The sequence below is a fragment of the Erpetoichthys calabaricus genome, chromosome 11, assembly GCF_900747795.2.
Source record: "Erpetoichthys calabaricus chromosome 11, fErpCal1.3, whole genome shotgun sequence".
In the NCBI taxonomy this organism is placed as follows: Eukaryota; Metazoa; Chordata; class Cladistia; order Polypteriformes; family Polypteridae; genus Erpetoichthys; species Erpetoichthys calabaricus.
In genome coordinates, this window is record NC_041404.2 from 123,986,708 (window position 1) to 123,994,699 (window position 7,992).

Sequence of the window (7,992 nt, forward strand, 5' to 3'; positions counted from 1 at the left end):
CTGTGTCTGTCAAAAGCATTCACACGAATGAGAGGTGAGAGTGCAGTGTGCGTGGTTGAATATGATTGAGTGGAGGGCGGGACTTGAAAAAACTCATGTTCAAAGTCTCATCTCGCAGGACTTGAAACTATCTCTTTGAAAAAATCTCATCTCAGGATTTCCTTTTATACTAGAGAGATATATAAACAGATAAACTATTAAACAAAACAAGTAGTTTGATTAAAGGGTGATGATCAGTAAAGTTAATGCAACTGTAGTAATGGACATTAACAGAGGTTACATTAAGCCAAGTACAATAGACAACAACACAGTTTCTTAGTTTTACATTAAAGTGAAATGGTGTTTTTCACAATGTATTGCAGGGGAAACTTAGCAATTATTAAAATAATGCAGAATTGTGGGGTAAAAAATAGTGGCTGCATGTACAGTATGTACTGTCACACATATGCATCAGAAGATCTCTTCATGTTCTCTATCGAGGTATGAAATAACCACCCGCTGGGGCGACAGGGGGCACTGTTGCTAACACTGTCTGCTCCTTCTCTCCCTGCAGAACTGAGAAACCACCCAGTGATGACACTTAGCCCCACCCCTTCCAGTTCCCCAGTTATAAGAACCCCAGCTGCTCAGAAGGAAGTGTCTTTTGGGCTACAGTGACATTTACACACTTTTGTCAATTGTTGAGAATAGCTGGTTCATTCCAATGGCTTTACTGGTGCATTGATGGAGTCAGTGATAAAGCAGCAAGTTGAAGTGGAAGACTGGAACCTGAACTTGGTGGGGTAGCTATGAACACATTTTAATAGGTGCACACCACAACAAAATATTCGTCAGAGAGGTGCAAATGGGCAATATATTGGAAATGCCCCCTCATATATTTATTTCAATGACATATGCCCACCTTATTTGGCTCTGATTACAGTTTGCTATGCCCAGATAACACTGCCTACTTTTGACTTAACACTGAGTTGGAGGGAAGCCTACTAGCAGTTAATTTGGCCAACTCAAATACAACAGCATGAATTTCAATTAGCAGAACCAATACACACTGCTCAAAAAATTAAGGAAATGCTTAAATCACACATCGGCTCTCGATGAACCAAATATTCAAGTGGAAAATCTTTACTAAGTAATACTATGTAATTTGTTGATAACAAAATGAGGTAACAACGTTCAATAGAAACCAAAATCATCAACCAATTGAGAGCTGGGGGGTATATTTCGTACGTGGATTACTCGTTTAGCCGGATGTTGACGATTTGGCCTGATCCTGGATCTGTCGGTTTTTCCAAATTCTTGCTGGAAGTGTTGTCATAGCAACACATCCTAATCCTCAAACCTGCTTGGAGCAGGTTTGTTCTACGTAAACAAGGATTAGCTCACACACGTAATCAGTGACGGTGCGTGGAAGTCATCCAGTCATGGCTTCGCCGTTCATGAATGAACGACCAATTAATATTGGTACGCAAATTATAAGAAGAGAATTTCATATAGAGAGGAGTTTGCGCGATCGGCAAGATCCTTAAATTGCTCCCAGAGGAAATTCTTTTCGAAAGATACCGCTTTAGCCGAGGGGGAATATTGTACCTCAAAGATTTATTAGCACCTTATATTCGAAGTCAAACTAGGCAAAGTCGGGCTCTCACAACCACACAGACAGTATGCATTGTTTTGTGGTTTTTTGCAAGTGGCACTTTTTTATATACTGTAGGCGATGCAGAAAATCTAACTAAAAGTGCAGTTTGCCAGGCAATTCGTAAAGTCTGTTTGGCTCTGAAAGATTTCCTTCGGGTTTTCATTGTGTTTCCTGGACACCTGCGTGTGCAGACAAAACAGGCGTTTCATACCATTGCAGGTAGGTAATACACAGGCAAAAACACCCACAGTTCCATAAAGAATCTCACAATCAGCCTAACATTCTCATTACCCAGGGTTTCCAAATGTGATTGGGACACATGGGACTGATCAGAGTGGAGTTTGATCAAATATTATTTGGAAAATGAACCTCTCCTCCTGATCAATAATCAGACACAGTGTCTTCATCAAATATTTGACCTTCGTCAATATCTCGTTGGTCAGACACAGGTTTTAGGGATATGACATTCCCTGCAACTAACCCAACAAAAAAGAGGGCTATATGGAACATACCTATGGCACACATGGAGGACAAATATATGCAATGACCATCCTTTACCTGAAATGAAGTGACCACTGCATCCTGCCACTGGTTCTGAGGAGGAGCTTCCCCCTGGAATGCCCTCAGAAACAGGGCGATGGGCATTTTGCTGGAGAGCCAACTCTTCTGCAGGGGTTAGGTGTGGACCGTGTGCACCTCCGCCTGTTTTTTGCTTGTCTGACTTCTTATTAGCTTTAAAATTAATGTTCTTTACATTATATATGATTCTTTATGTCAACAGTTCTTTAAATAGTTATATACCAATATTTACCAGTTTGAAGTATATTCTTGTACTTCACTTTAACCTGTTCCCGTGTTCTCCTTGTAATCACGTTTGATCTGGAATTATGACAAATCTATATATATAAAATCCTTATGTGCGTCCAGGTGTCCGTGTGTGGGTGTCTTCTGATGAAGTGCGCATGCGCGGGGCACGGTGCGATGTGCGATATTACTGTCAGAGAAAGTTAGAGGCATTTTACGGAAATACAAACCAGTATTACTGCGAGAGGAAATTAAAGGTACACAATACAGTGACGCATATTACAGCCACGTACAAGCCAGTATTACTGTCAGAGGAGATTAAAGGCATATTACCGACGCGCACGCCTGTATTACCGCCAGAGAAAATTAAAGGTATATTACGGACGTACAAGCCAGCGGACATACAAGACGGCATCCTTCAATAAGGGCGCGCACAAAAAGGCGAGCCTCAAAAGGGCGACCTCAATTGGGCGCAGCGAATAAAGGTGCGCGTAAATAAAGATCTGCACCTTTGTTGTTCTTCACATATTCCAGAGCCATTTGAACTAAATTATCTACGAACGGCTTTATTCGCCGCGCTCAATTGAGGTTGCCCTTTTGAAGCTCGCCTTTTTGTGCGCGCCCTTATTGAATAGAGCCGTACAAGACAGTATTACTGTCACAGAAAATTAAAGACACACAATACATGGCGGCAGCCCATGAAGAACGGTCAGCTCAGCAAGTAAACATCAACAAAAGAATGGCTGAAAGACAAAGAAAAATACGATCAACAAAAAGAATGAGGTCAAAGTTCCTTGCCATTTAATATAGACTGTACCTACTAATGTTTATGCACTACTGTTCTAGCGCCCGTTATTGTAATGGGCTAAATGACTAGTTAAATAAGAATTAATCTGACACATATGAAATTAAACGCTGCTTCCAGTAAGTACAATGCACACTACTTAGCGTTTAATTTGTCGGCCAATTTTTGCCAGCCGTCTTTTCTGGTTTGGGGGTGCTTTTGCAGTGCATATTAAATCTTGAAATTCTTCATGTCCTTTGAATAGAAGGTCCTGCTCTGCTTGTGTGAAAAAAAATGCACCCATTCTTTCGTCATTTTGTTACAGCCTATCAAAGACTTGCTGATCATGTTTTCTAGACTCAATATATATGGGCTTTTCAATCAGCGCGGACGCGCGCATTCATCTCGGATGATTAGAGCCAGCTAAACTAATCTAATACACGGCTGCGTTTGAAAAACCGACTTATCCCGGATGAGTTTCACTGGCATTAACTCATCCAAGATGAGGCACCTGATCGCGGATGATTTAAGCAACGTGTGGAAAATACCCCCTTGGTGATACACTGTGATGACAAGTGTCCCCTTAATTTTTTTAAGCAGTGTAGATTTAAACTGTTGGTTCATTTATTATCAACTGCAGTTGAGAAAAATATCATAGAAATGAGACCATTATCTCCCATACTATGATATTTGTTGGTGAATTTCATTTTGTAAGTTTCAGCTACCAAAAGGTAACGTACATAGTATGAATCAAGACCAAATACAAAGTGCTCAAAAATGAGCACACTGTGACCAAAAGAAGCAGACATAAAAACAGAATCCCCACTTGTATTGCTATGCAAATCAAAATCTACAGTATAGTAAAACACCCTGCACATACCCACCACAGTCCTTTTGAAGACTGAGAAATGGTAAGAAATGCACAATTGAAATCCCCCTTACCTGCCAACCCCTCAACTCCATCCATTATCCATCCCGCTATATCCTAACTACAGGGTCACGGGAATTTGCTGGAGCCAATCCCAAGGCAGGAAACACACCCCAGGAAGGGCGCCAGCCAACCGCAAGGCACGCACAAACACACACGCACCAAGGACAATTTAGGATCGGCAATGCACCTAACCTGCATGTCTTTGGACTGTGGGAGGAAACCCACGCAGACACGGGGAGAAGATGCAAACTCCACGCAGGGAGGACCCAGGAAGCGAACCCAGGTCTCCTGATTGTGAGGCAGCAGCTCTACCACTGCGCCACCGTGCCGGTGGTAACACATAAATGCTTGGTATTTTCTAATAAACATTTGCCATACTTAGTTTTGTAACTTCTACAACTGACCCCAAAACACTAAAACAAGTAAATAACAGTTTGTCTTATTAGACTACGGTTCAATTAAATACAGAAGTTTGTTGAAAAAAAAAAAAAAAAGCCACATGAAGTCCCCAGAACAGAGTCTGAGGACTTCAAGAACGCCTTTAGGGATGAACTCAGAGAAAAACCAACATCAAATTCAGGGAGGCCATGCAAATTTCACATAGACATTTACTTGGTGGTACATCTGAACCAAGAAGGCTGGGCCCATTAAAGAGCAAAGCTACACTTCAGAACGTTTACCTGCACTTCAATAGCCCGGTTATTAGATAGATAGATAGATAGATAGATAGATAGATAGATAGATAGATAGATAGATAGATAGATAGATAGATAGATAGATAGATAGATAGATAGATAGATAGATAGATAGATAGATAGATAGATAGATAGATAAAAAAACAGTGAGTATATTAATTATGTGGCCCTGTTGACCAATAATATCCCACCACAGAGGCCGAGGACCATACGTCATCGCAGGTCTACGCCAGGGGTTAGTTTGGTTAATGTGAAGGATAAATGGTTAATGTTAGGGGTTAGTTTTGTTAAGGTTAGGGTTTGGTGTCATCAGTGTGTCAATCAATTTGATTTGTGATGAGTTATAAACGTTTATTATGGTCTAGACATGTGGAGATATCACTTCTGACCCTGAAACCGCTGGTGCAGACCTGCGGTGACGTATGGTGCTGTGACTCTGCAGGTCAATACATCTCCTGATAACTCTTAACCGGGTTACTGTTAAGGATTTTGTAGTCTGCGCATATCCATTGCACTCTCAACCAGCACATGTATTTCTTTTGCATTTCAGAAATAGGTAAATTTATATTGATTAGCTTAACATACAGTGCTTGACACTGCAACACAATCTCAAGAGCAGTAGGGTAACACATTAAAAGTAATGTGTGTTACGTAGACTGATTACTGTTTAAAGTAACAAGTAATGCAACACAATACTTATCTTACTGCAGTAAACATACCTGTGTTGTTATTATTCCAGCAGCACTGAATGTAAGGCAGACTTATCGGATCCTTTGAAGGCCTCAAATGCACTGCCAGGCAGTAAAAAGTGTGCTGCGTGGGCGCAATTCTTTAGCAGAAACCTATAAAGTCAATTTGACTGAACATATTTATAACACAAGAAGAATATCACAGGCGTGATACATATTTTTGGATTCACGGTCACCAATTATGAAGTTTGACTGTTTTTTGTACAATTTAATTACATTGGAGCATTTTGCTAAAGCAGAACTCCAGAAGATTTCTTGTGCATGTAAACATGGATTATTAAGAAGCCAGGCTTCTTCCTAAATTGGGTTATTCATTTTAATCCAGTTATGTGTGTGCATATAAACACACTCAGTGTGCCACACTCATTTTGGATAAGGAAGGTAAATAAAAATGAAGCAATATAATACAACTAAGGTATGTTAATGTCAAATGACATTGTTAGAGCTGGGTGAAAGCAGCAGTATGGTGGTGATATGATCATCTAGTTACAATAAAGTGTTGTGGATGTGTCGCACAGTTAGCTTCATAGTCATCCTTGACCAATCATAGTCACAAACTAAATCAGAACATGGGATGCAACACTGGGGTGGACCTGAAACCCCATAGTTGAGAAGATTTCAGTTGGAAATCACTTAAGCCAAAAAGAGGGCCTGGTAACTCGATTTCACCCTGCTCTCAGTCTACCATACCAAGTAGGCGATATCAGGCAACATTAACAAAACTCCAAGGAACCAGAACAACATCAGGATGTTTGGGATGGGGGATCAACAAAGAGAAACACAAAAGAATAAATGTACAGAGTATGAGCTGTCCAAAACTGAACTCTGAACCCTGGAGCTGTGAAGAACCATTACCTTATTGCAATATTCCATAAGGAAGCAAACAAACAAAAAGAGACACTAACAGCATGCACATAAAACTAAGAGAATGTTAAAGTGTGCAATTTGGTTCCTGTGGTGTAAAAGTGTCCAGGAAAGGCACTTTAACGTCTGAGGTTCTTTTTATATTGATTGACAAGTTAATACTGGAAATGCCTAAAATGTTAGGCTTGATTTGCACATATGTCCTGCAAAACATATAGCCTAACAGAATACCCTAGAAAAAGCCAGGAACGACTACTCCTGACGGTCTTCTGTATCCCAGTGGCTACTTTTGAAAGGGCTACACAATCTAACAAAAGCCGAAGGGCTAATTGCTACCCAGAACAGTACGTAACCTACATGGACACAAGTTTGTTTCATTAACAATCATTGGTCATTGCGAAATGTCAATAAACAACGGGTCAGCTTCAGCAAAGCAATAATCAGACTATTTCAATCATTACTTATGTTTATTTGAAGGAGAAACCAGGTGTAAATGTTAGATATGAAAGTATACAACCTGAGTGATTCAAGTCAGGGTCACACAGCAAGCTTCATATCAGGTGGCTGGCTGCAGCTTTGATTGTTGTGGTCTTTGTTTTCTTAAACCAATTGTGACGATTGGAAGTGGGAGAGTGGTCTGTAAATGGCAAAGTCTGACCGAGTTTTCTAATTTTTGGCATTTGTTTCTCTCTCTCTCTCCTCCAAATGCTTCTTTTAAAATCCTTTGAATTTTATAGTGTCATGTTGGCTGCCTTATGCCAGATATTGCATCAGTCAAAAAACTGGGACAACTGGCATGTTTTCACAATCTGGTTGACTGTTGATTAAGTTTTTTTGAAACATGTTAATGTTACTGTGGTGGGTTGGCATCCTGCCCAGGATTGGTTCCTGCCTTGTGCCCTGTGTTGGCTGGGATTGGCTCCAGCAGACCCCCGTGACCCTGTGTTCAGATTCAGCAGGTTGGAAAATGGATGGATGGATGGATGTTAATGTTAGAGTTCCAAGCTTCCATTTCATATATTCTTACAAGCATTCAAAAGCTTAAACATGTACACTCTAATAAACAATGCCACTCTTTTAATAGCGTTATACTTATTTTTCCAGAATTCCCGACTGTCTATTTTGCATACATCCCAGAATTGTATCCATTCCCAAATCTGACACTCTTTGAAAATTACCTCATGAATATTAATAATCTAATGACCTCATTTGTACCTGCCGCCTATTGCAGTTACAGAACATATCCGCAAGGTAAGAATAATTATCTAAATTATTCTAAAATAAAAACATACTGAAATAAAACACATAAATGAATATTACGAGTTGTATGCTACAAAAGCACAATTTTCCGACAGCATTATACGTGGCAATTATCATAACAACGATATTATAAGTATTAGTTATGTAGCAGAATTAATGAATTGATTTGCAAAAAAAAAGCTTATATTGCAATCAAAATGAATGACTGAATTAGCCAGATAAGGATTTGGACAAAGTTTATAGGGAAAAGGGAAGCATGGACTTAACTT